The sequence below is a fragment of the Vulpes vulpes genome, chromosome 6 (assembly GCF_048418805.1).
Source record: "Vulpes vulpes isolate BD-2025 chromosome 6, VulVul3, whole genome shotgun sequence".
Lineage (NCBI taxonomy): Eukaryota > Metazoa > Chordata > Mammalia > Carnivora > Canidae > Vulpes > Vulpes vulpes.
Window position 1 is genome coordinate 67,394,360 of NC_132785.1, and position 27,434 is coordinate 67,421,793.

At 33.0% G+C, this 27,434-nt stretch overlaps 1 protein-coding gene across 6 annotated transcripts in view; it reads right to left on the minus strand.

The window, feature by feature from the left end:
- Positions 1–27,434, minus strand: part of NOVA1 (NOVA alternative splicing regulator 1) — a 145,773-nt gene that overhangs the window by 72,458 nt on the left and 45,881 nt on the right. For 2 of the 6 annotated variants that reach the window (XM_072761302.1, XM_026007647.2), the window contains exon 1: positions 25,827–25,928. The exons of the other annotated variants lie outside the window; for them this stretch is intronic. The gene's annotated coding sequence lies outside the window, so the exon portion shown is untranslated. Of the gene's footprint in view, positions 1–25,826; positions 25,929–27,434 lie in introns of those variants that run through there. 6 annotated transcript variants of the gene reach the window in all.

Below are 27,434 nucleotides of genomic sequence, written 5' to 3' on the forward strand. Positions count from 1 at the left end.
GGACTCGATCCCAGGACCCGGTGATCACGACCTGATCCAAAGGTAGAATTCAACCACTGAGCCACCCAGGCATCCCCCTTGATGAAATTTTCAAACAGGCTCTGACAATGGTAAAGTCTAACACCAGATTTGGTAAAATTTATGCATATCCAAAAATAAACAAACTGAATAAAGTTTGATCCCAAAGTACTTCTGAGAAAAGTAGTCAGAAATACTAATTTTCCAAAGAGTAGGATTTGAAATTCAATGTCCACTTGAGATAGTTCAGTATTTCAGCTCACAAGCTGAAAAATGTGTAAAGAAAAAATGACCCGCCTTCTAAATTTCCTAGCATTAGAGTTAGCTTCAAAACTGCCAAAATTGTATATTGCTTGCCTTGTAATCAGTTTACTGGACTTATTATTCTAACACAGAAAACCCATGAGTTATCCATAAACTTAAGGTAATGTTAGCAAAATTAGTATCAATAAAAAGTAAAAAATGATATAAGGATTTAATAATTATTTAACCAATTGCTTTTATGCAACAAAAAGAAACAAAACTGACTCATGATTTACCTCTCAAAAAATGTTTTCCTTTGGTTTGGGCTGGACACATTTTTTTTTTTTTTTTTTTTTTTTTGCTGGCATTAAATGGTATGAGAGTACTAGCAGATTATTGCTTTTCTCTGTGTATCAGACTTGACTATCTTGTTTTTAAGTAATCAATGTTTGCAAAAATATTTCTTTCTTTATAAATCACGATTTTTAAAATTTTACTCTTTATCTTCCTCTTAAAAGGTATGCAATCAAAGATATAGTATGGAAATATTTATTTAAAAACCTTGTAAGTGAAAGTTGGCATGAGAGAGCAGGGATTGGCAAATTTTTTTCTGTAATGATTTAGAGAGTAAATATTTTAGGTTTTGCAGGCCCAAAGATAAAATCAAGAATATTATGTAGGTCTACATAACAAGAGAGAAAGAAGATTTCCACAATTTTGTATTGACAAAATTCAAATTATAACATTATTGCTACTACTAACAACAGCAACAGCAGTGGAGAACAACATACAGGTCTAATAAAATTCTTTTTTTGGGAGGGAGGGGAATAACATTTTTCTTAATTAGGGTTTAGTCAAGGTTCCTATCAAATCACTTGCAAATGTTCATCTGTTAACATCAATCTAGAATGAGATTTTACATCTTTGTTTTGGAAAATGAAATGCCTTTTCACACAGACAGGTACTGCCAAATACTGATCAATCCAGGAGCATATGATATTTTGATGGCATAGCCATTTCTTAGGAGGCATTTATAGAATTCTAATAGATTTTTCCCTTAAAATTTGCTTTTAGCACGTCATTACATTACAAATTAATCATTGTCAATTGAAGATTAAGTGGAAGCTCAATTGCACAGTTAAATAGATTTTCAAACATGGAAATCTACTCTACCTTGCATTGAGGTCTGAAAGATGCTGCAAGAAGTATGGGTTGAACTCAGAAAATATATCTGCTGTAAATCCGTGTGAGAATGGAGATATCACTTCTTATTTTAATTGTTGATTGCACAGAAAAGACATACTTGTGATGCAAAAACTTAGTTACTGTAGGAAAGACTTTACTGCAGTTTTATGTTTTGCACAGAAGTGTTGTTTATCAAGTACACATCAAAAGCTTGGACATTATCAAGTCCACATCAAAAGCTAATTTTCACAGCTACTTAATGTCAGTAACAGTGGTTGAGGGTCAGAGTCATTTTTCTCAGTCAGAAAAATTTCCACATTGGTCAATCAACTTTATCACTAATTTACTGAACTGCTATGTGGTAGGACAAATCAGGATAGTCATTTTTCATTTTTTTAAAATTTTTTTTCTCTTTTTTTTTTAAAGGATTTTATTTATTTATTCATGAGAGACACAGAGGTAGAGACACAGGCAGAGGGAGAGGCAAGTTTCCTGCAAGGAGCTTGATGTGGGACTCGATCCCAGGACCCCAGGAACACAATGTGAGCCAAAGGCAGACGCTCAACCACTGAGCCACCCAGGTGCCCCTCCCTGGGCTTTTATTTCTGATAAAAATTCAAAGAATGGACAATGATGAAGTCCATGTGAGTGAAGGAAGTCAACCAAATTACTAGCTTGACAACACATGATGAATTCAATATATGTTACAAGATATTTGCCAGTTTCATAATACAATGAATAAGGCACAGGTTTTCAACACATCTCCACAAGCCACGTACATTTGTAATACATATTTTTACTACCATCAGTAGTAATTCATCTTAACACATCCTGCTTAAAGTTGTTATGAACTGATGTTTTCTCAACTTCTTTGAAAATAGTCTCAGAGACGATTAACAGAAGTTTACTTACCAACCACATTAATTCCTTGAATGAAAGTTGGCATTAATTTTTTGAATAAAGTTTCTATTCTCTGGACACATTTTAAATTACTTACCATTGAAAAATGCCTTCTTTGCTTGACTAACAAATTAGCAACTCATAAACTTATTTTGGTTGCAACCTCATTTCATTTTTAATTTTCGTAAATAAAATATTCCATTTAAAATTTTTCTAACTGTTGCTTTTTAGTGTGTTGGGGATGTTGTCATGACTGCATTATCTGTTAATGTTGACATTTACTCTTTAACACAGCTACCTGTGCGATTATGTGACACAATGCTTTGTGACCTGATTTGTAACAAAATAATCCACACCCCATGGTGCCTTAAAAGTACAACACTTGAAGTTCATATTTCTCTTCTTTCCTTGTTTTGACTTATGGATATGCACTGGTAAAAACAAGTAAGTAAAATGCTGTGGTACAGCAAACACTGCTGAGTTATTACAGTGTCACTATGATTTGTAGTGCATGGAGAAGCAGTGAGAAGTGATGAAAGTGCCATATGTGATCTCTGTTGCAACTACTCAATTGCCAGTGTAGTGTGAAAAAGGCCACAGACAATGCAGTGTGGTTACGTTCTAATAAATTTATATTTAAAACACTGAAATTTGAATTTCATATAATTTTCAAGTTTTTAAAAATACTATTCGTTAAGATTTTTTCAACCACTTAAGATTTTTTAAAAAGATTTATTTATTTATTTTAGGGAGGTGGAGAGGAAGAGGAAGAGGGAGAGTCCCAAGCAGGCTCCGTGCTCAGTGCAGGGCCTGACTCATGGCTCTACCTCTCAACCCTGGCATCATGACCTGAGTCCAAAGAATCAGAAGCTCAACCAACTGTACCACCCAAGTAGGCACTCCAACTCCTTAAGATTTTAAAAACATTCTTAGCTTGTAGGCTGGGGAAAATAACACATGAGCTAGGTTTGACTCACAGATCAAAGTCTAGCAACCTGTGGTACAAATAAAACAAAGTCTCCCAAAAAAGGCTTTCTGAAAAAGCTAGTGATCACAGGTTAATTAGTTTAAACAAGATAGAAAGCAGTCTGTGGATCTGGTGCTTGTGGATTAAATATTTCTGGAGAATAGAACAGACTGTCGACTGGTGACTGAAAATCACATTGCAGAAAGACTTTTACCTGTATTTTTTGGTGTCGTTAAAGGGGTTTATGAGTTCAGATGAACTAACATGAGTCCATCATAAAAATCACTCAAAGGACATGTACCACTAAGATTTTATTCAATGTTAATATTAATCACCCAATAGTAAAATGACATCACACATTTTACATCTGTCAAATCACAGGAAGATGCAGAAGACCTTCTTAGATCAACTTACTAAAGTAGCCAACATGACCTAATAGTCATAGGTCATATTCTGGAATAATAATAAGGTAAATCTCAGAATATCCAATAAGTTCTTCAAAGTGTATTTAGGACACTTTTTTCCCATGCAACATGTGATGGAATCAATGACATGAAATGTCTTTTAAATATGGTTTTGCATATTTATGGGAGTCGCAAGAAGACATCCAAGGGAATAATTCAAGTAACCATTAAATAAAAAGTGAAAATTTGAAGTTAGAGGAAGTATTTAAAAAAAAAAACAAAAAACAGAGAAATTACCAATATTTTAAGTGTAGATATTTCACTACCTTAATAGTACATGAATAATTATTTTCTCAGAAATATTACTACTGAAAATGTAATAAACTGCAATTAGTCCCATCTGCACTTGAAAGTATAATGCAAAAATAAAACAACAACAACAAAATCATTTCACATACACATTTTTGGAAAGATAAAATATTTACTTGACATATATTTGGTTTCAAAGTAACACTACTCATAAGCATCTTAGTTTTGTTAAAGAAAATTTCACTCTTTTACCAAAATGCATCTGTCCAGTGCTATGTAATGAGAAAAACATCTGTCTGTTTTACATTAGCAGTCATTGTACTTTTATTATCAGCCAACTTATTTTGTATTGGATGTCTCAGCTGCAGACATTAAAACAGATGTGGCCAATTCCTATAAGAGCTTTCTCCTGTAGTCAACAAAGAACTTTGCTAACTTCTCTTCCATTTCTCAAATAAAAAGCAAGTTTCTTAAGACTCAAATGCCTACTACTATATTTATAATGAAGAAAAAAATACAAACTAGATTCAGGAAAGGTCCTGTGACAATCTTTGTAAAAAAAAACTTCTTTCTTATCACACTTTTATTAAATGACTATGACACACTTCAGATTACAGTTACATGTCTGAAAGTTATTTGTGAAGTTATTAGAAAATGAAATCACATTCTCCCATCACAGTATCATTTCTGCTTATTATAAATCCTCATTTTCTCTTTCCTTCTCTTACTATCTTAATGATTTGCATCTATCAGTAAATGTGTAACTTCTTGAGTATCCCAATCCCTGAGATAAAAGCATACCCAATTCATAAAATTGCATTTTTCATAAACATCAAAACAATCATTAATACATAATATATAAAACAATCGAAAGTTTTTTGTTAAAAAACACAGTTTTGTGGGCTTCCACTTTTAGAAATTTCCTATTTTTTTACTAGATTAACATGTAGTAAGCAACCTCTTATATTCAAAGCTCTCTAACATTCTTTATAGCATATTTTTCCTAGAGTCCCTCAGCCTTTTCATCTCTTAAATCTGCCTCCCTCTTTGTTTCTGCAGCATTTTTGTCTCCACTCTTCATCTGCTTTGTAACCCATAAAGAAAAATGTCAATATATTTGTTTTGGGAAGACTTGGGATTAATTTGAATATGATTGTATAATGGATAATAATACATGTCCTTTAAGTTAAGATTCTAAAATTCGAAGTGTTACTAAAAAAGTGTAAGTTATAAGACTACATTCTTTCCACCTGGTAGTTTTAGTTTACATTGTTATACTGGAAATTATACAACTCTTACTTTTTCTATTGCTTGTTTTTTTTTTTTTAAGATTTTATTTATTCATGAGAGACACAGAGAGATAGAGAAGCAGAGACACAGGCAAAGGGAGAAGCAGGCTCCACGCACGGAGCCCGACATGGGACTCAATCCCGGGTCTCCAGGATCACGCCTTGGGCTGAAGGCGGTGCTAAACCGTTGAGCCACCTGGGCTGCCCACTATTGCTTGTTTTTTAAGTTAAAGTTCAGTTTAAAAAAAAAAAACAAAAAAACTGCACGCTAACTTGTGATGTACTCAGTGGAAATCTTCTTAATATGCTAATAAATGAGAGTTAACTGACAATATTAAGAAATCAATCCTAATATTGCTCAGCAAACAACTCAAATTTGAGAAATGTTAGATATGAGGATATATTTTTAACTTAGTAAACTGGGTGGGGTTTATTGATGACTAACATGGTTCTGTTTTTCATCAATTACTAAATACCAAAAGTGTAACAAATTTGGATCAGTTACTTTTGTATTCAGTCATTCTTCTTACAATTGCAATGCTGGTGTTGCTTAGCAACCTATATAAACACTTCATGTCTTTTCAAAGGAGGAAATAAAAAAATTCATGGCATAATTTTTAAGCTGAAATTTAAGCTACAGAACTAGATCAGAAACACCTATATTTATTAGAAGTTCTAGTATTATTTACAAAATTCTTAAATAAATGAAAAATATTTTCATTATTTAAAAATGTGTTACATTTTTTAGTCAACACTTACTGAACATTTACTGCCCACACCATATTAAGTACTTTATAGTCATGGATTTCTTTAACCCTTGGGATAATCCTACAAAGTTAATTTATATATGTCCCTCATTTAGTGACAAAGGAAAAAATCTGTTACATTTCTAATATTAGAAAAAAATATATGCTTACTCACTTTATTAGTATATGAACTGTATATAGTTACTCATATTCCTCTGTAATTAGCTACACTGTACTAGAAACTAACACTTATATGGATGGTGAAAATTGTATGATTAAGGTTTGCCCTGAATTTAGAATCTAGAGAAACAGAACTAAAAGCAACTTGTCTTTATTTTTTAATAATACCTACTCCCTTCAAATTATCTAAAATAATTAATGGGCAAATCTAATTTCAAGACAGTGCTCTTGAAAATGCACATATAGATTTTATGATACTAAAGCAAAACAGAGAAATACCATATGATTTCACTCTTATGTGGAATTTAAGAAACAAAACAAGTGAGCAAAGGGAAAAAAATAAAAGTTGGGGGACCCAAAATGAGATTCATAGAGAATGAACTGATCATTACCAGAGGGAAGATGGGATGGGTAGATGGGTTAAATAGGTGATGGGGATTAAGGAGTGCATTTGTGATGAGCAGTGGGTGATGTATGGAATTGCTGAAATACTGTATTGTAATACCTGAAACATAACACTGTATGTTAACTATACTGGAATTAAAATAAAATTTAAAAATTCATTGTTTGCCTTAAAAAAATAAAGAAAATCAGAGACATACCAGCTACATAAAAAAGTGGCTAGTCAAGTCTAGAATGTGGCTATCCCAGACACAGCGTCTGTACTAGAACCCGAGAGATCTTGGGAGGACTTCAGTCTTTTGAAGTTCCTAAGGATGCCTAGATCTGGTTCACAAAGGAATGAATGAGGTAGGTTAAAATCCAATGGAGCATACTGAGTGTTGCAGCTGTGCAGTTCTGAAGAAAATTGTTTAAAACTCAGCATGGAAAAGGGAATTCTGTTCACTGGGTAAAGACATGAGTGGTGATGTTTACCCTGGAAAATAGCCAACAATGTTTGTAACATTTTAAATGGCTCTGGGGCCTGGCAGTGGGACAATTAGATAATCAAATCCCAGTTTGTGTGGAGTTCAATACTATGGTTGCAGATTGTACAAGACCCACATTTCCTGTTCATGATCTATGAGGATGCCTCTAGGAAAGAACCTTTTGAGGATGAACATTAGTAAAATCAACAAGCTGATCAGATCTGTACTGCCCAGGTAAAAAATCACAGCCACCTGGTTATACCATTGTCCAGGGCATAGTCATTCATCTACCATTTAGAATAGGTCTAAAAGACAATGTCAAGTGATTCTAGCACATGAGACCAGGGAAGTCTGGCAAATATATCCAGACAGACAAGTGCACAGTCAAGTAGAAAAGGGAGCTTTAATGAATACAGCCAGGGGCACCAGATACTAGTCCTACCAACAGGCTATCTCTCTTCTCTCCTATTGAGGACAGCACTGCAGAGTGCTGACTGTATTAGACGCCTTTCTGGTGAGCTACCTACAATGGAGTCGAAACCTTACAGTGTGGGTAAGACATAAGGGAGAATCAGAAAAAAGAGTGAAATGACTGCTGAAGGGACTAATTATGATGTAGAGACTGAATCACATGGCTGGGGAAGAAGAGCAACAACCTTGGCTGTGGAAAAGTGAACAACTTAGCTGGGGGCCAGGGGTAGAGAAAGGAAATAATTTCTCCCAGCTCTTATCCACAGAGCATTTGGCCCAGAACCCAGCCATCATTCTCAACTTGACCACTTACAAACATTAATTCATGAACTCTCAGAAACTTCCCAGAAGATACTGACATCAAGAGTGAACAGAAGAAGATTAACTTTCTGGACACTATTATGACTTTATTCAGCCTAATCCTATTATTCTTGGTAATTGTGGTCCTCCCTCTGCTACTTAAGACAAACGCTTTTGCATGTTTCTCAGATTATAGCCGATTATTCTAAATTCTCTAGCCCAAGTGGTGATAAAAAAACTGCAGTGCCCCTGTTGCAATTTTTTGCTCCCTGCTGGCCAAAGTGGGGCACGTGTGATTGCCAACATCTCTTGCTACACTTGGATTAATGACATATGTAACTGGCTTGAGTATGGATGAGGAGCCTGGCTGAGGTCTTGCCTCCAAAAAGTACTGATTACCCAATCGGGAGTTATATTTGATCTAAGCCCTATAAGGACAATTAAGTGAAGTGTCTAATGAAGTAGTTAATGCTCATGAGATTTGTTATCTGAATATGGAAAGGCTGGGGGCAGGAGTTGTAGGAGAATGGCTCCCACATAATGCCCTGGAATCTGTGAATGTATACTTATAGGCCACATTGGCAATGTCTTAATTGCCAGAATTGGCTCCTCAGTAATGGGATACCCCATTACTCATACTCCAGTCATCTAGCATCTTTTGTTTTCATGTTGTCCTTTTATTGTGTGGGACAAGAACCTGGGAATGTAGTACCTTTGACTTCTCCTCCCTTTGTTGTCTATGTTAGTAATAAACTGAATCTAAAAGCAGCTCATTTTATGTTTACCAGTTCATTTTGTCAGTCAGGTATTGGCCTTACCCTTATCTGTCTGCTGCATGCTTGGAAGAAATGTAAGCAATAGTATATTCATTCTGTTAAATACTATGCAGAAGTAAAAATGAATGAAGATATCAACATGTAAAGACTTATCAGACATGCTGTTAAGATAAAAGAAAAGCAAGTATAACATGCTTATTTCAGGTTTATATTTTTTAAAAAACCCTACAAATAGGTGTGTATATATATATATATATACATATATATATATACACCTGATTATATATATATATCAGATTGTACAAGACCCACAATTCCTGTCCATGATCTATGAGGATGCCTCTAGGAAAGAACCCTTTGAGGATGAACATTAGTAAAATCAACAAGCTGATCAGATCTGCACTGCCCAGGTAAAAAAAAGATCACAGCCACCTGGTTGTGTTTATATATATATAAAGTATTTGTTAGTAAAAATATATTAAAAATAATCAGAAAAGAAATACATCAAAACTTTAACCATTATGTCTGGGAGAAGACCAAAGGAGTAGGTAGGAAGGCATTTTCACTATTCTACATCAATATTATTTGTACTTTTCAAAACAAAGTATTCATAAACTACCCACAAAATTAAAAGAGATGATTAATTTGATTCCGAATGTATATTTATTGGTACCCCTTAACAATTAAGCTCTCTGTTGGGGGGCAGAGGTGGAAAAAACATGAAATATAAAAAAGTATGACAACTATGTGTTAAGTAAATAAATGTTAGAATCCATACCTATCTCATCTAAATATCATCCTCTCTAAACTTCCTCACGTCTGAATGTAATAACAATAACGATATTGGCAATAACAGCACCCAACAACATTTTCTGATTATTTAATATCTGACAAGAACAATGATAATATATTTATATGTATAAATTCATTCAAGACAGAAGCACCCTTTCATTTGTTGGATGGGTAAAGCAGCTAGAATAGCATTTCTTACACAAACCCATATCAAATCTATCTTTAAATTCAAAAGAAATTGTCTACTCATTTCTCTATATTCAAAGCCCATCAAATTTGTGAAGATAACTCTTTCAGCCTTCTATTAAATATACTTATTGATCAAATTTGTTTTCATACCATGGTCAACTATTAACTTAAAACAGATCTTTCAAAAGTTAAATAATAAGATTTCTAGGAGAAAACAGACGAAAACATTTGCAAAAGTTTCTTAAGACACAAAAAGCAAGAAACATAAAAAGGCATTTATAAACTGAACTTCATGAAAAGGCACAGATAAATGAAAAGATAAGCCAATAATGTGGAAGGAAATATTCATGACACATATATCCGTCAAAGAACTTGTCTCCAAAATAAGTAAAGAACTCTTGTAACTTAGTAAGAAGAAAATAATCCAAAAAACATGGGCAAAAGAATTGAAGAGACAGTTGACAAAAGAAAATATATCAATGGCCAATGAGCACAAGAAAGCCTACTAGGGAAACACAAATTAAAACTACAATGTGATACAACTTCATACAATTTATAAAGGCTACATTATGAACTACCACATACTGGTAAGAATATGGACCAACTAAAATGCCCATATATTGGTCATAAAGTGGCACAACCTCTTTAGAATGATGGCAGTTTCTTATGAACTTTAATATTTCATAGGATCCAGCTATGCTGTTCCTAAGTATTTACTTAAGAAATGAAAACACCTGTCTGCACAAAGACTTGAACTAAAAATGTTCACAGCAATTTTATTCTAATAGTCAAAAGCTTAAAGCAACTTAAGTGTCCATCAACAGGTGAATGGGGAAAAAAAAGCACTACATATTCAGACAATAACTACTCCTCAACAATAAGAAGGAACAAATCATTTACGCAGGCAACAACAGGGATGAATTTCAAAAACATTATGCAAAACAAAAGCAGACACAAGGGTACATAATATAAGATTCCATTTAAGTTAAAACCCTAGAAAAGTCAAATAAATCCACAGTGGCAGAAAACAGATCAGTGATTGTCAGTAGCAGGAGTGCATGTAGGAAAGAAGGGGTTAAGGTAACAGGGAAGGTGTAGGATGGTCTGGCAATGGACACAATGAAATTTTTAGCATGATGGAAATATACTACATCTTGACTGAGGTGGTAGTTACATGGACTTATATTACTTATATATATATATAAAGCACATAAAGACTTTGAAATCATCCTTATTAAACATGTCTTACAAGCCTTTCATATCTTTTAAGGACAAAGATACTTCATTTTGATGCCTATATCTCATGTGTCCATATACATTTGCTGAGAAATTACTTCAAACAAATTTCAATATTATATCTAAATTCCCTCACTATAGACTTTTTCATTTCATTTTTCCAGATAAAGATTTATAAAAAATATTACTAAATAAAGTATGATTTTTTAAGATGCTATATGGGTTCAGAAATCTTATTAGGATGTCTATTTCTAGACATCCCACTGGCTTCAGTAGAGTCCTCCATGTTGCCAGTGGACTAATCTTTTAAAAATATGAATCTGTTGATGAAAAACTCAGAATTAATGTTATTAACAGGCTATCTATAGGAAAGTACAAATTCAAGAATAAGCTACAATATAGTTTTTAATTTCTATCCATTATTCCTTCCTGGTAGACCTAAATTCTAGCTGTAATGATGTATGCACATCATTACACTCTCAGTCCTTCCTGTATTCAACTTTTTGTGGCCTTGGTGCCTGCTACCTGCATTCATAATGAAATCTTTATCAGAAGTTCTGTTTCTTTTGCTTCCTCCTAGCAAAGTTAACTTTTCTTCTCACTTCAATATACTTCCTGAGATTAAGAATCATATATTCTTTATTTTTTGCACATATAGAACATAGCACAATGCTTAACACATATTAAGAATGACAAACGTCCCTTTGAAATCTTGATAGAACAGACAACTCACTGGGAACAATGTAAATTTTCAAAATTGACTTCAACAAAAATGAAATAACCAAAGAAATTTAAAAGTCTGTCAAAGAATTATGTTCAAATAAGCTCTGAGCTCAGAGCTTTATGTGATCTTTCAAACTTTAAACTTCAACAATTTTCATGCTATAAAAACTATTCTGGTTGATAGAGAAAAATAAAACACCTTTAAATTCATTTTATTAAGTAGCATAACTCTGATATTCCAAATGGAATAGCAAGTCAGACACAAAAACAAACACACATAGATGAATCACATTTATTAATATAAATATTTTAAAAAATCATAAAGGTACTGGTAAATTAGATCCAGCACTACTGAAAAATCGATAAACTAGAATGAATACATCTTAATCCAGAAAAGTAAGTGTGGGTTAATATTTGGCTGTACATGAAAGTAACACAAATATGTCAAAAGAATGGAGAGTGAGGAGATAATGAACAGTGACCAAAATACTTCCCTATGATTAGAAAAATGTCTATCCTAAACCAACAGCAAATATGATACTTAAAGGGAAAATATCTTGGGCATTTGTATTAAAAATTGAAAGCAGCAATAAGACAGAAATAGAAACAAGAGGCATAAAGTTACTACTATAAAATAGAGAAAAAGTTATGATTACTTATGATTTTGACTGTTCAGAAAATGAACTAAATGCAACCATACTTAATGTAATAGTTCAATAAAATAGAAAAAAGCAAAATAGTATAAATTTAGTGGGATTATCCTACATATAGCAGCTGAATAATAGCCTTTCAAATAATACACATATGCTAATTCATAGAATCTGTGAATGTTCTCGTATATGGCAAAGGAAACTTGCAGATGTAATTCCATTAAAGATCTTCAGATGGGGAGATTATCCTAGATTATCCAAGTGGACCATAAATATAACCAAAAGGGTCCTTATAAGAGGGAGACAAGAAAATCAAAGGTGAACGTAGATGTGATGACAGAAGTAAGACTTTGTAGTGATTCAAAGAAGGAATCACAAGCCAAGGAAAATGGGCAACTGCCAGAAACTAGAACAGGCAAAGAAAGGGATTCTCCTCTACAGCCTCCAAAAGGAACCAGCCCTGTCAACACTTTAACTTCAGCCCAGTAAAACTGATTATGACTTTTGGCATCTAAAACTGTAAGAGAACAAATTTGTATTGTTCTAAGACACAAAATTTGTGGCAATTGTCATGTGACCATAGAAAACTAATACATCAAGAACTATAATAATAGTTACATATAGGGCAGCCCCGATGGCCCAGTGGTTTGGTGCTGCCTTCAGCCCAGGGTATGATCCTGGAGACCAGGGATCGAGTCCCACGTCAGGCTCCCCGCATGGAGCCTGCTTCTCCCCCTCTGCCTGTGTCTCTGCCATTCTCTCTCTCTCTCTCTCCCTCTCTCTGTGTCTGTCATGTATAAACAAAATCTTTAAAAAAAGTTGCACATAAATAAAAAAATATTTAAAACAGTGAGTAGGAATGACCTTAAAGAATTTAAATCATTAAAGAATGATCTTAAATGAAATGTGTTGAACAACTATATAGAAAAAGCTTTCCTGAGGCAGAAAAGAAAAAATAATCTCAGTTCATATATGAAATCCTAGATATTTTTTTAAAAGATTTATTTATTTATGATAGACAGAGAGAGAGAGAGAGAGAGAGAGAGAGGGGCAGAGACATAGGAGGAGGGAGAAGCAGGCTCCATGCCAGGAGCTCGACGTGGGACTCGATCCTGGGACTCCAGGATCAGGCCCCGGGCCAAAGGCAGGCGCCGAACCGCTGAGCCACCCAGGGATCCCCTGAAATCCTAGATATTATAAGAATATCTGTGCAAATAAGTTAATAGTTTTAACACAATTTCACTAAGAGAAAACAAGAATACCATATTTGGAAAGGATATTTGGCAAAATGATTTTAAATTCATAAGTAAAAGAAATGGAATAATATACTAGAATTGTTAAAATAAAAGATAATAAAATCAGGGGATTATAATGCTAGTAGATAACTCAAAATAAAAAGATACTACAAAGCAATAATGAGTACCATAAGAATTAAAATAACAATGGACCAGAATAAATAACCCTTCCTCCTAAATCCCAGGAATACATAAAAATTTAGTGTGAAAACAGTATAGGTGATTACTTACAAATTATATGGCTGGCATAACTGGATTACTACTTAGAAAATACAGTTAGAACTTTTCCTCTCAAATATCTTAAAATAAATTCTACATAGAGACCTACAATGTAAAAAATTAGACAAAACCATAAGTAATCAAATATATAACCTCAGAATGAAAAAAGCTATTTTAAGTACAGACATGAATATATGGAAATATGGAAAAATGATAGATTTGACCCTAAAAATACTTAATTTTGTATTTAAAAAACACAAATTATTGTGGCACAGATGGGGAGGAATTGGCCAATATTTTAAATGCACATAATTATCAGGAATCAGAAAATTGGATGAGAAAAACATCCATACACTTCTACTAGGAGTGTAAACTTTTTAAGTTTTCTTAAATATAATTTGGCACTGAATCCTTAAATATCTTAAAATACTGCATGCATGCCTATGACCCAGTAAATTCATTATTCTATGTTTAATAATTTATGAGATCATAAATGAACACAAAAACTTAAATACAATACTTGTACTGTTATTTAAGTCAAAAAGGACTGAAACAAGTATAAAGTAAGAGACTGATTAAGTATATTATAACAAATGCCTAAGTTGGAATATTCTGTAGACCTCAAAAAATTACACTTCTGAAGAATATATATCCTCTAAATAATGCAGTGGGTCCAATATTAAGTGAAAAAAAGATGAAAAGCTCTCTATATAGTTTGAACTCTATTTTTATAAATAAATGCACAGATTAGAAGAAAGCACAGAAACACATTTATAAGGGCTATTTTTATCTTCAATACTTTCCTAATTCATGAAAATAAATGATAACTTTATATTCAGAAACACTTTAATTACAATACAGGAAAATGGAGTATCTCCAGATTGGAAAGTTTTTCTTTTCCTTCTAAAAGTAAGCAAAAGGTCATTTACCAAAAAACGAAAACAAAAACAAAAAAAAACTTCACTGATTTGACTCCATGAAAGTAGATAATTCTTCATATAAAAAGTGCCATGAACAAGAATGAAGGCACTTGACAAAAAGGGAAAAACATAAGCATATGGGACAAACAGGTAATATCCTATCCTTATATTATCCACTCTACAATATATATTAATTATGTACTAATACCCAACAATATTCTAGCCTCAGAGGGCACAGCAGTAAACAAATAAGAGTAGATGCTTGCCCTCATGGATCTTTCATTCTCATTGGAAAGAAGAGGTAATAAGTAAGTAATGAATAACTTCAGACAGTGGTAAGTGCTATGAAGATTAAAAAGCCTGGGGGAAAACAAACACAATAGAGGCAGTAATGTAGCAGAATGTGAAGGGTGTGAGAAGGAATGTTATGTCAGAAAGCTGGGGACAGCTCCTCTAAGGAGGTAATGTTTAAGCTGAAACATGACAAGACAGTCAAGCATGCAAAGACTGGCTGAAGAGGGATTCAGAAAATGGAGAGTCACTAGTGCAAATTCTATGAGGCAAGAAAGAGGTTAGCTTGTTTGAGAAACAGCCAAACTGTCTAGAGCATAAAGGACATGGGGGAGACTAACATAAGACAAATTTAAAAATCTCAAGGCCGGATAATGTTGGGATGTTTATATCTCTATAGTTAATGTGACCTTTAAAATCAATACGGAAAATAACATCTCAAAATAAACAAAGCTAGAAACAAGTCACAATTAGAAAACCACAACCTGTTAATAAACATATTGCAATTGCAATCTAGCTAGTAAAAAAAATATAATTTTCTACCTTTGAAATTGACAAGCCATCACAAATCATTATTTATGTACAATGACAGTGAGGTGAAAAAATGATGAAACATTAATGCTGTTTATGCTAGCAAAGAGTAAGGAAAAAATAATCAAAACCAGAGTGTAATTTAAATAAATTATGGTACATTTTTGCCATGGAAAAGTGTAAGTCCATTAAATTGTATCTTCAAAAAATATTTCATGTTCAATTATGTCTGATATTGCTGATTACACCATTTCTAATCCATTCACAAATTCTATCAGTACTCCTCTAAAAACATCCTGCGTCTCATTATTTCTACTGCCAAAAGCCCTAATCCTAGATACCATAATTTCTGGGACTACTGCAATAAACTGCCTAATAATTACCTCCCCTAGACCCTAACTCTTTTTCCCTGTTCATCTTCCACACAGCAAGAAGAGTGATGTCCTCAGTGTTAATTATCACCAAACTCTAGTACCCAATGTCTTCACATTGTAACTATAATACAATTCAATATAATACAATACAATATAATACAACTATAATACAATTCTTACTATGGCCCATTTAATCCGGTTCTTGCATTATTTCAAAGACCTCCCCTCTTGCCACACTCTCTCCTATCTCCCCTCCCAACAATGTTCAACACACACACTTCCATTTCTTTCAATTTTTTTCAATATGCCAAACTCACTCAGATCCAAAGACCTCTGTCCTTGCTCTTCCTGATGCCTGGAATGTGATTTTCTTCCTCCTAATCATTTAGATCTCAATTCAAATGTCCCATCTTTGATATTTCCTCTCGCTATCCTAGCTACAGTACACTCCACCTCAACATTTTTTAATATATGCATTTATTTCCTTCCCAGTACTTATGCCTATCTAAAATTATGTATTTACTGTCATATGTTTCTCTGCCTCTTCAGCCACAAGAATAAAAGCTCCATAAGAGCAAAGACTTTCTGCATTTCCAGCATGTCAGACACTGCCTAGCACACAGTATCACTAAACACATTGAATGAAGAGTAAAAATAATTGATTGTACAAAAATAACCGAATGTTAATTATATTTAACTAAGTGACATGCAAACCATGAATATCATATAATTTATAGGCTACAAAAGCAACATATGCTATATTTTATATAAATCTGGAAAATAGATTAAAAAAACCTATGTAGGCTTTATATTTTATTTTTATTTATTTTTATATAGCAAAAATAAAATTAAATGGATTTGAAAATTTATCAAAGAAATAATTGAGATATGAGAATATAAAAAGGTGAATTTACAAAATTAAAAGCTCATGTATACATGTGTATGTGTATAAATAGATGATATAGATCTGGATAAAGGTACATATATACTAAAAGAAACAGGAGAGGAATGAGAAAAAAATAGGAACATACTGATCGAAATAATCAAAATCATAAACTGAAAATATTTTCGAGAACACATTTAAAAGGTCATCTTATTTCTGTATAACACATTCACTCAAATAATTTTATAAAACACTAAAAAATCAGAATAAGCACATATTCAATCAAATCTGAAATGAGAGCACCTTCATAATGTAAATTTCCAGAAACCAGTGATTATCTTCAAAGACTACAAGGAGAAGAGGCAAAAGGGAAAAATAAGTTCTCTATAAAGTTCTACCACAGGAAGCACTAAAATAGCCATACCGCAGTTATTCCTCTTAGGAAGCCACTGTATCCTCTTACTAGGATAAATTAGATCCACCTGTGGGACTGGTCGTTGGGCTGAAGACTTTCGCAAGACTGCAAAAGAAGCTTCCTTCCCATTTGTATTATGGGAATAATACCAGCTCTGAAAGAGCTAGAAAGGGACTAATGTAAAAAGTGAAGTAACCATAACTTGTTAAATTACATTGTCAAATGGCATATAACTATTTTTTAAATGGTATCAATGAGAAAAAAGACTCAACTTTGAAAAGTTATAGCAAGAGCCACAAACCATCATATATACCAGCATATTGCCAGGAAATTCCATTTTCACATAATTAGGACCAAGCCAAGTGTCCAAGATTATTTAGAATTTACTTAAAGCACCTTTCCTGGTAGCATTAACACTAATATCAAGTTGGAATAATGTGCGATTAATTTTAACTGTGGCACTGCTCTGTATTTTAGCAATCCATCCAAAACTTTTAAGGCTTAAATACAAGGAATCAACTACCTCACAATTAGTTGAGTGAACCTAGAAGGGATTTACTGAGACTATAATACATGGGAAAGCACAAAGGTGAATAAAATTTGGTTCTTATCTTCAAGAAAAAGATAATATAAACAAAGACAAATCTTTTGGTTTTTTTTTAAAGATTTTATTTATTTATTCATGAGAGAGAGAGAGAGAGGCAGAGACACAGGAAGAGGGAGAAGCAGGCTCCATGCAGGGAGCCCGACGTGGGACTCGATCCCGGGTCTCCAGGATCAGGCCCCAGGCTGCAGGCGGTGCTAAACCACTGCGCCACCGGGGCTGCCCAAAAAAGACAAATCTAATACATGATTCTTGGCAAGTGATAACGAACTAGAGTTTATCAATGGATATAGAATGAAGCATACTGATTCAAGATGTATCTTAAAAGCAAAATAATTAAGATCTAGAAATAAAAAAGATGACACTAAAGTCAAAGGAGAGGAGAAAGTGGTATTATTTTGATTCTGGGTCACAGGTATATGGTGAAGTCATAAGCAAGAATGACTGAGTTGGGGGTCAGAATGAGAATTGAGAACTGAGATTTATTTTGTTTTTCAGACATGCTGAATCTGTCATAACCTGCAGCACAAGAGGAAAAACATGGAGCTAGGATTTCAGAGAGAAGTGTAAAAAATATCAATTAATGGTCAATTCCCTTTAAAAAAAAAAGATTTGTTTGTTTACTTATTTATTTAAGAGAGAGAGAGAGAGAGAATACATGCATGAGCAAGCAGGAGGGGCAAAGAAAGAGGGAGAGTGAATCCTCAAGCAGACTCCCTACTGAGCACAGAGCCCAGGGCTGAAACCGGGCTGGACCCCAGGGTCCTGAGATCATGACCTGAGCCAAAATCACAAGCTGGCTACTTAACTGAGCCACCTAGATGCCCCTGGCCAATTTCCTTATTATGTGCACTCATATCTGTAAAATGAATAAGGCATTTTGCCTAGGAACATTACCTAGGTTTAAGTAGGTTTCAATGAATTTTACTGTTTATAAGATTTTTTTTTTTTTACATTTTTCTTGACCCAGTAAAAGAGGGTTTTTAATTAAAATCCTACTCAAAACCACAACTGAAAAACAAAAAGAGGGCAGCCCGGATGGCTCAGCAGTTTAGTGCCGCCTTCAGCCTAGGGCCTGATACTGGAGACCTGGGATTGAGTCCCACGTCGGGCTCCCTGCATGGGACCTGCTTCTCCCTCTGCCTGTGTCTCTGCCTCTCTCTCGCTCTCTGTGTCTCAAATAAATAAATAAATAAATAAATAAATAAATAAATAAATAAATCTTTAAAAAAAAAAAAAGAAAAACAAAAAGCCATTCAAAAGGAAAAGAAAATGGAATAACAAATACTTAAAAGAGAATTACATTTCAAAAGGCATATTTTGAAAAACTATTTTTAGCATTAATTTTCCTATTTGTCCCTACCAGATGCTTCCTAAAAATTCTCCTGGATTTTAGTTTTCCCAAGTATGCTCACAAAAACTTAGAAAAATAGAACTTTGTTCTTCCTAGTATCAAACTTCTGTCATGTAGTAATATTTACCTTAAACTAAGTGAAAAACAATGTAATTAATTTTACTAATTTTGTAAATAGAGTATCTGAATAACTATAGTGATTACAGAGTGGGGTAACTAACAGGAACAAACAGTGTTTCTTGATATCTAAAGCTGGGCAGCATTAATCACTTGGCCATTTTTTATAGTTTGTTCCTTCTTATGTAAATATATACACAAAAATTTACTGGTATAAGCAATATGACTTTAGATAAATAATAATTACAATTCCTGGCATCTATACTGCTTAAAATTCAACTAACCCTGAGATCTTCCACATTTATTTATTTATATAGCTTTCAACCTGAACCTGCTTGGAATACGTGGTTATCCTTACTTACCATAGTTATATCAATCAACTGTAATAAGACAAGGAAGAAAAATAAAGAATGCAGGGAGCTAAGTGGAGAAAATTGAGCCCAAACAGAACTGAAACCTAGAATGAACATGTCTAAGAATAAATAAAGTGAAATGCCACTGGGATAAAAAACATCAGAGGCATAACATATAATTCTTGCCCCTTCAAATAGTTTTTGAAATATGGACAGAAATAATTAAGAATATAAGTATTAATCACTCAGTAATAATTTTACAAACTTCAATCTCAGGTGTTCAGAAGGATTCATTAATTTAGCAAGTAATGTATGGAGCATGTAATAGAGACTAGATGGTAAGGGGTTCACCATGAAGTCAGTGCCTGTCTCAGAAATGCTCACAATCTAATCAGAATGACAGACAAATTTATAGGTACTACAATAATAGCTTACACAAAGTATCTGTGAGGACACAGTAGAGAAGCATTTATTCTAACCGCAAAGACCAACAAAGACTTCACCTGAATTGGGCATTGATAACTGGAAAGGATTCCACCATGAAGAAAAAGTAGAAAGGGCGTTCCAAACTCACAGAATAGCCTAACACAAGGCATGGAAATATAGAAATGGATGAACCTTCACAGAAATGTATAGAAATGCAAGCTGCCTGTTAATGGCCTCAGTGTAAGTAGTGTAACAGGATATTAAAATGGGAGTTTTCTTGTTTTCTCTGTTTTGGTTAGGACCCAAAGCTGAGAACAACAGGTTCCAAATACTAGAACTGAGGTAACAAATAGACCATTATCTATGCCACATTTGGAAAAATGTGGCCAAAAATTGCTCAGGCATTGTTTGCTCCACTATTCACATAAAAAATATAAATACATATTGGAGGAGAGGAGCTTATACTGTTTGAGGAAGAAACAGAACACCAATTTTCTCAAAGTTTGGCCTATGTCTTTTAGAATATAGAACATTTAAGAGATGACACAGGAAATGGACTTTGGCCTAAAAACAATCTAAGAGATTGTTTAACAAGGCAAGAGATTAAGGTGCCTTTCGTGTGGCGCTACTAACTTAGAAATGGCCAACAACACTTCAGAATTTGTGAAGTAAAGAATTATCTTTTCCAATGGGACAGGTAAGGATTCCTGGGAAGGGAACTTGCATTGAGACATTTTTAAAGGAATTCTGCACAGAGGATTGCAAAGGAAACAAGATAATCCCAGAAGAAAGAGGTCTGAAACAGAATAAAAAGTCAGAAACCAAGGATAGTAGTCAAAAGAAGACAAAGGAAGTATCAACTGCATCCAGGAATTATAGCTGAGTTGTCTTCAAACAGTGGGAATCTTTGATAAACCCAGAAAAGCAAAGGAAAGTTACATTTCCAACATACCTTTACTATCAATTAGCTCTTCTCTATTTCTAACCTCAGACTCTGGGAGACCAAGGAGTACTACAAGGAGAAGGAGAAAAACTAAGGCAAAAACTAATACAAATGTCTACTACTTCACATGTCCCCACTCAAGTTTTTAAGCCTTCTTTGAACAAAACTTACAAAAAAATACTTGTCCCCACTCAAGTTTTTAAGCCTTCTTTGAACAAAACTTACAAAAAAAAAATTTCACAGATGAGAGTTTGGAATTTTAATTTCTTAGCCTTGTTTTTTTTTTTTTATATAGATATACCTGAAAAGTAAAGAAAGAATTAAAGAGAGAATGAAAAGAACAAGAAAGAGAGAAGAGAAAGAGGAAGAAGAGCAAGAGCAGAGAAGAGGTAAAAAAAACATTTGAGCAGCATGCATTAAGGGGGCAGAAAAGAAAATATTCAGGGGGAGATTTCAGGTACAGTGACAGGAAAGAATAAAGTAACTTTCTACTTGTACCCTAGTGAGTTCACCTCTTAATAAATCCATTAAGAGTGATAAATGGTGAACAAAGTAGTCGATTTTAAAATACCAATAATTTCTTAAAGATTTATTTACTTTGGGGGTCAGGTCTGAGGTGGGGGGAGGAGAGAGGGAGAGAGAAAGAATCTCAGATTCCCCAATGAGTGGGAGCCTGGATACAGATAAAGGGCTCGATCTCACTGCCCTGAGATCACGACTGGAGCCGAAATCAGGAGTTGGATGGTTAAAAGAATGAGCCATCCAAATGCCCCAAAAGGGGCAATTTTGATATGATCATTGTGGAGTTTAAAATCTTTTCTATAAATATAGAAGAATTAAAGTTTTTTAAGGAGTATAAATCATATGTTGTGGATTTGTTTAGGGGAACTTAACATCTATTTCACTCTGCTTCCTGAGTTGCAGAAACTGTTAAGTACTAGGTAAAATAAGTTAAAGGCAGACTCCACTCTCAACAAGTTCACAAAGAAAATAGGCACAAAGGCCATTGTAATACATGAGATATTTGGTAGAACAGGTATAAGCAAAGCCTATAGGAATATATAGAAGGGTCATCTAACCAAAGTGTAAGGGATGAAGGAGAAATAGAAACATCTTACTTTTAGTTAAGGAGAAATCTAAAAAGTGAGACCTAAAGGATGAGGCTGAATTATACAGATGATAGCAGCCTAGGGATAAAGGGGTGTTGTGAGTGGTTGGAAAGAATGTTGCCCAAAGAAAGCATGACATATTCTGGGAACTGCAAAGTGATGAATATCAATTAACCAATACATGCAGTTTGCAAGGAAAAAAAATGAGGTTGAAGACATAAGGGGGGAGCCAGATCACATGCACAGAATTTAGATTTTGTTGTAAGATAAAAATGAGGTCCACTAAAGTTTTTAGTAATACTCATTTTTCTATATACTGTGTATCTGGCATACACAAAGCACTTTTTCACATGTTTTATTGTTTTTCCTCACAACAACCCTGTGAGGTAGGTGTAGTGATTTCTTAATAACAGATTGAAAAAAAAAAAAACCCTTACAGTTGTTAAGCAATTTATGCTTTATTAAATAGCTACAAAGTGGCAGTCAGGATTCCAGGCCATGCTTCAGAAAATATATTAGGAACATTACTCACACACAAGCACACAAACACACACACATACACACACACACACACTTTATCTATGACACGTAAAAATTTCAGAATTGAAGGCAAATTTTACGTAATAAATGTTTGTTAACTTAGTATTAAAGAGATTTGTGGCATAAGTAGTCCTTCATCCACACTTAGATTTTATCCACACTTTATATTTTTCAACTAATTAAATTACTTGGGAAATAACTGAAGAATTCATAAAAAATGATAGGAATTAGTTGATATATAAAACAAGAATAACAAACATTCAGGTAATTATATGATTATCTTCTCTTCATATAACTAGCCTGGGGTTTTCGGGGAAAAAAAAATTCACATTTATTTCTAAAATATATAAATTCAAACTGCAAGTATTGTTCTATGGATATCAATTATGTTTTGGATGATAGAAAATATTCTGAATACTAAAGTTTATTAAATAAAGTAACTCAAATACTAACCATTTAGTATAAAAAGAATTGTCTACCCAATGTTAAGTTGCAAAAGCATCTCCTCAGTATTCACAATAAAACATCTGAAAGTATTCATTTCCCTATCCCATGACAAGAATCTATTCAGAAAAATTTGAGAAGACAAATAGTTTTTTAGAAATTCGTTTGGGATGAATATAAAATATGTCCCTAACTGCAAAGATGAAAGTATGTATTTTATAAAACTGAGTATCCAAGAATTTTAAAATATAGATTGAAAGTCTCTATGAAAATGTATGCTCTGTAAAATGAGTTTAAGTAAATTCAACACCTAAAATACATTTCCTTATATTTTATTTTCTCACCAATTTCACTATTTCTTCAGCTGGTGCTACATTTTGTTTTAAAGCCTCCAACTGAAAGCTAGATGTTACTAGAACATTACTGAGACACATCTAAGTACATAGTATTAAGTATTAAAAATTCATTTCATCTATGTACTTGTTTCATTTTTTTTCCTATTTCAAACAAGAGATTATACTGGGAGAAGATGAAAAATACAGATTTAAGATTTAATTATTCTTGATGTAGTATTTCTGAATTCCAAAATTATTAAATGAATATAAATTATATAATAAGCCCAACCACAATTCTGGTTCTTCAGAATAAGATGAAAAGCCCCTCTCTTGGAAAACAAATAGAAAAATTAAGTATCTATAAGATACTTTATGCAATGAAGATAATTTCTAAATAAACTAAACAAATGCTCCAAATATACAGTTTAAATAAAATACCAACATTTTCCTTTATTTTTGATTATACAAGTAGTACATGTTCATTTAATTCATATAACACAGAAGTATATTCAATAAAAATGAAGTTTCCATCTAATTCCCTTTTCCAAATAACATATGTTGGAAGTATATTAAATTATAAGATTCATATGGTTAAAGATTGAATCTATTAAGTTGTTAAACTTACATCATCCACAGAAGGTCTAATATATAACAATTCAGTATAAATGAAAAATATATACTCAGATATGCACACAGGTATAGTTTGTACTTTTTCATCAAAAAAGAATAGAAAACATGTGGTCTATTCTGTCAAATATAATTATTTCAGTTAATAAAATAAATGGGATTAAGCAATACTTACAATTACACTGTTTGTAGAAAATGCAAAAGAACCAATTATAGCAAATCAAGTTTTACATATACTGATAAAATACCTTCTTGCTAGATATACATAAGTACATTATGCTATGTCTAAACTATATTCTTTAAAATATTAATGTTTACTTCTTTGGTGATTTAACTGTTGAATGAAGTATTAAGACTAATTAAGGGGGAAATCTCATTAAAAAGTTAGATTTTGTAATATTTAACTGCACTCTACTTTGAATATAAAGAAAGCCTAGTTTAAAAAAAATTTACAAGATACTCCTATGATGAATAGGATATTGAGAATTTTATTTATTCTCAAAAAAAGTTCATTTCAAAACACTAGGGCAACTCCACTATAAAATTAGAGATAGTTAAAAATCTTGATAGGAAATCAGACCTCTTTTATTTTTTTTACTCTAAAATACTATCACTGGGCTTTTAATTAATACAAATAATGTTCTAACTAGGTAAATAGTTAGAACATTTATCTAACTAGAACAAAGTTACTTGCACCAAAATATCTGGATTACATAAGTTACAAATCTGAATACAAAGAATTCTGCCCCTGAGTTAAACAGAAAACACATAAAGAAAGGGTCTATAGAAATAATTTCTTCCACCCACCTCGTTTTACAAGTAAGTTAACTGTGGCCCAGAGAGGCTTTTATCTGCTTTGATTGAGAATCTAAAGGCATAGAGATGTACACAAATATCATTTAAATTATGATATAAAGTTACCTAGACAAAGACACTGTATTTCATATAATTAAGGTTCTGTGAAGACTATGAGATCCTAGTTTCTTGCCATAGAAATTCTACAGATGCACAAAAAAATAGATATGTCATACTGCTGACTAGAAAAGCAAAAACAATGAAATATAACAATCCATATCATATAGTTTAACAACAGACACAGCAGTTCCTAATGTTATTTTCCTATCCTATAAGACATAAACATGCCAAACTGTTACTAAAGATAGCACTCTGGTAAATGCTTTTATAAAAGGAACAAGTAAATCATTAAAACATGAAATGGGAGAGAAAGACTAAACTACATTAAGTGAAAGTTCAAATATTTACCATGTCTTCTCTCCCAAGCTGTTTCAATGTGTTAAAAAAAAATTCAAACTCATTGCTTCTTAAACAAAGAATCAAAATTAGGTTCATTATAAACTGGCTTTGTTGCAAAGCTTTCACCCAAGAATGAAAGTATTAAGACTAAGACATAAAACAGTGTAAGCAAAACTAATTAGGATGTTCCTGTTGAGTTTTAAGTTGATTTGTTACTTAAGAACACAGCTCTAAAATCTTAGATAATATTGGTTTGGTTATTTGAAAATATTTAAAAACAAATTGAGTCTTTTAAGTTTCATTAAAAGTGAAGTATTTATAAAAGCACTTTAGTTTCATATGCTTTTAGAATAAAACAATCGCCAAGGAGTGCATCCATTTGTTTGTTATACCAATCACAAATTAGATGACCTTAAAAATAAAATTTAGAGCCAGGGAGAGCAGCACTAAGTTTAAGTGACCTCAATACATTTTTAAATGATGCTTCCCAGTTATTATTCTCTTATTGGGTTTTCCAGTCTAGGACGGGTACACAAGAAACTTACAGTCTATGTAGTACTCCTAGTCAGTTTCACTCTGCAGATGGCACAGTGGAGAAATACCTTCTGTACAGGACCATGTACAATTTCTTCCGCAGCTGTCAGCACCTAGGGGAAAGTGCGCTGTTAAACAGTTGCTGCGTTCCACCTCAGAAGTGGCTGCAATTCGGTGGTGGGTGAAGTGACTCCTGTACATATATACAGGGATGAAAAGTACTATAGAAAATGAAAATATTTAACAACAAAAGTGGCTGTCCCAAAAACTGTGCCACAGAAAAACAGAATACATCATTAAGTACCAAGAGCCCTTACAGATGGGCTATCGTTCATTTAAAAATTCGATGTTAAGAATGATTGAGGAAAAAAGTAGAAATACAATTATTCAATTCACAACGTAACTATAAATCAATGTTAAAACACATAATGTTGAAAAATTAAACCCAAACATAGTATACTGATTTATAACATTATTTCTATAGTAATTTACCTAATAAAACCAAGCAAATATATACAATTAGATTCTTACTATGTTCAGCTATTTTAATGCTTTTGTTTTAGATGACAATTCAAGAGGGTAAAAACAAAATAGGTGAGATAACAGAACTGAAGTATAAGTGACATGACAAATATCTTAAAAATGTAAGGAAACTCATCCTGAAATTCTAAATTACTTTATATTAAAAAAAAACACAATTTTATAAAATAGTAAGTCCTCAAAACTAGCAATGGTTATTTTTCACATAATGGAGCTTTAAAAGTGAACTCAGATAAAATGACAACTTTTCTTCTTCAGAGTTAGAGTTATAATCTAAATACAGTCTTCATCCTTAGCCCAAATCAATGTTACCTAAGTACACAATAACTTGAATTCATTCATACAGAAAATTATTACCTCCAACTTTTACTACAACTATACCTTTTCTACATATTTTATATTGATGGAATCATTAGATCAAATTTAAAAATTATTCTCTGAGAATATCATTGACTCAATCACAAGGCCGGAAGGCACTATCTTTCTAATTTTTTATCTCTAGGCTCAGCTATTATGTTTATACTACTATAAAGAAGTAACAGTTTATGTTACTTCAAAATATTCACATTTAGATTCCTGAAACAGATTGAGGATGCTGAGAAGCAGAGCCCAACAAATCTATTAAAAAGCATCCCATCCATCAAACTTCTGAATCTCACTTGCCATACCAGAATTTATGTATTTGTTTTGGCATATACTCAATAGAGTTAGAGATAGTTCACAATTTCCTTTCAGCTTCCTTAAATTCTTTCTAGAATAAGCATACTGTAAATAAATATTACATCCCTTAAGTTGCAAGAGGTTGTAAAGGAAGAAAAAAGTATAGAGTTTATCGGTCTCTTTATTAAAAGAAGACATAGATCAGAGATTCTCAATCTGAAGTCCAGGTATGGGATGATTTAGGTAATCTAGAAATTCTACAAAATTGCATGCTAAAATAAAGACATATTATATGGGTCCACAAGCATATTTTTCTAAGGCAAGTGGGTCGTTTTTGTGAAGTTCTCAAAGATTCTGTAACTTCCCCTCCAAAATTTAAGAACTACTGATTAGTGATATGAAGATACCCAATTGAGTAG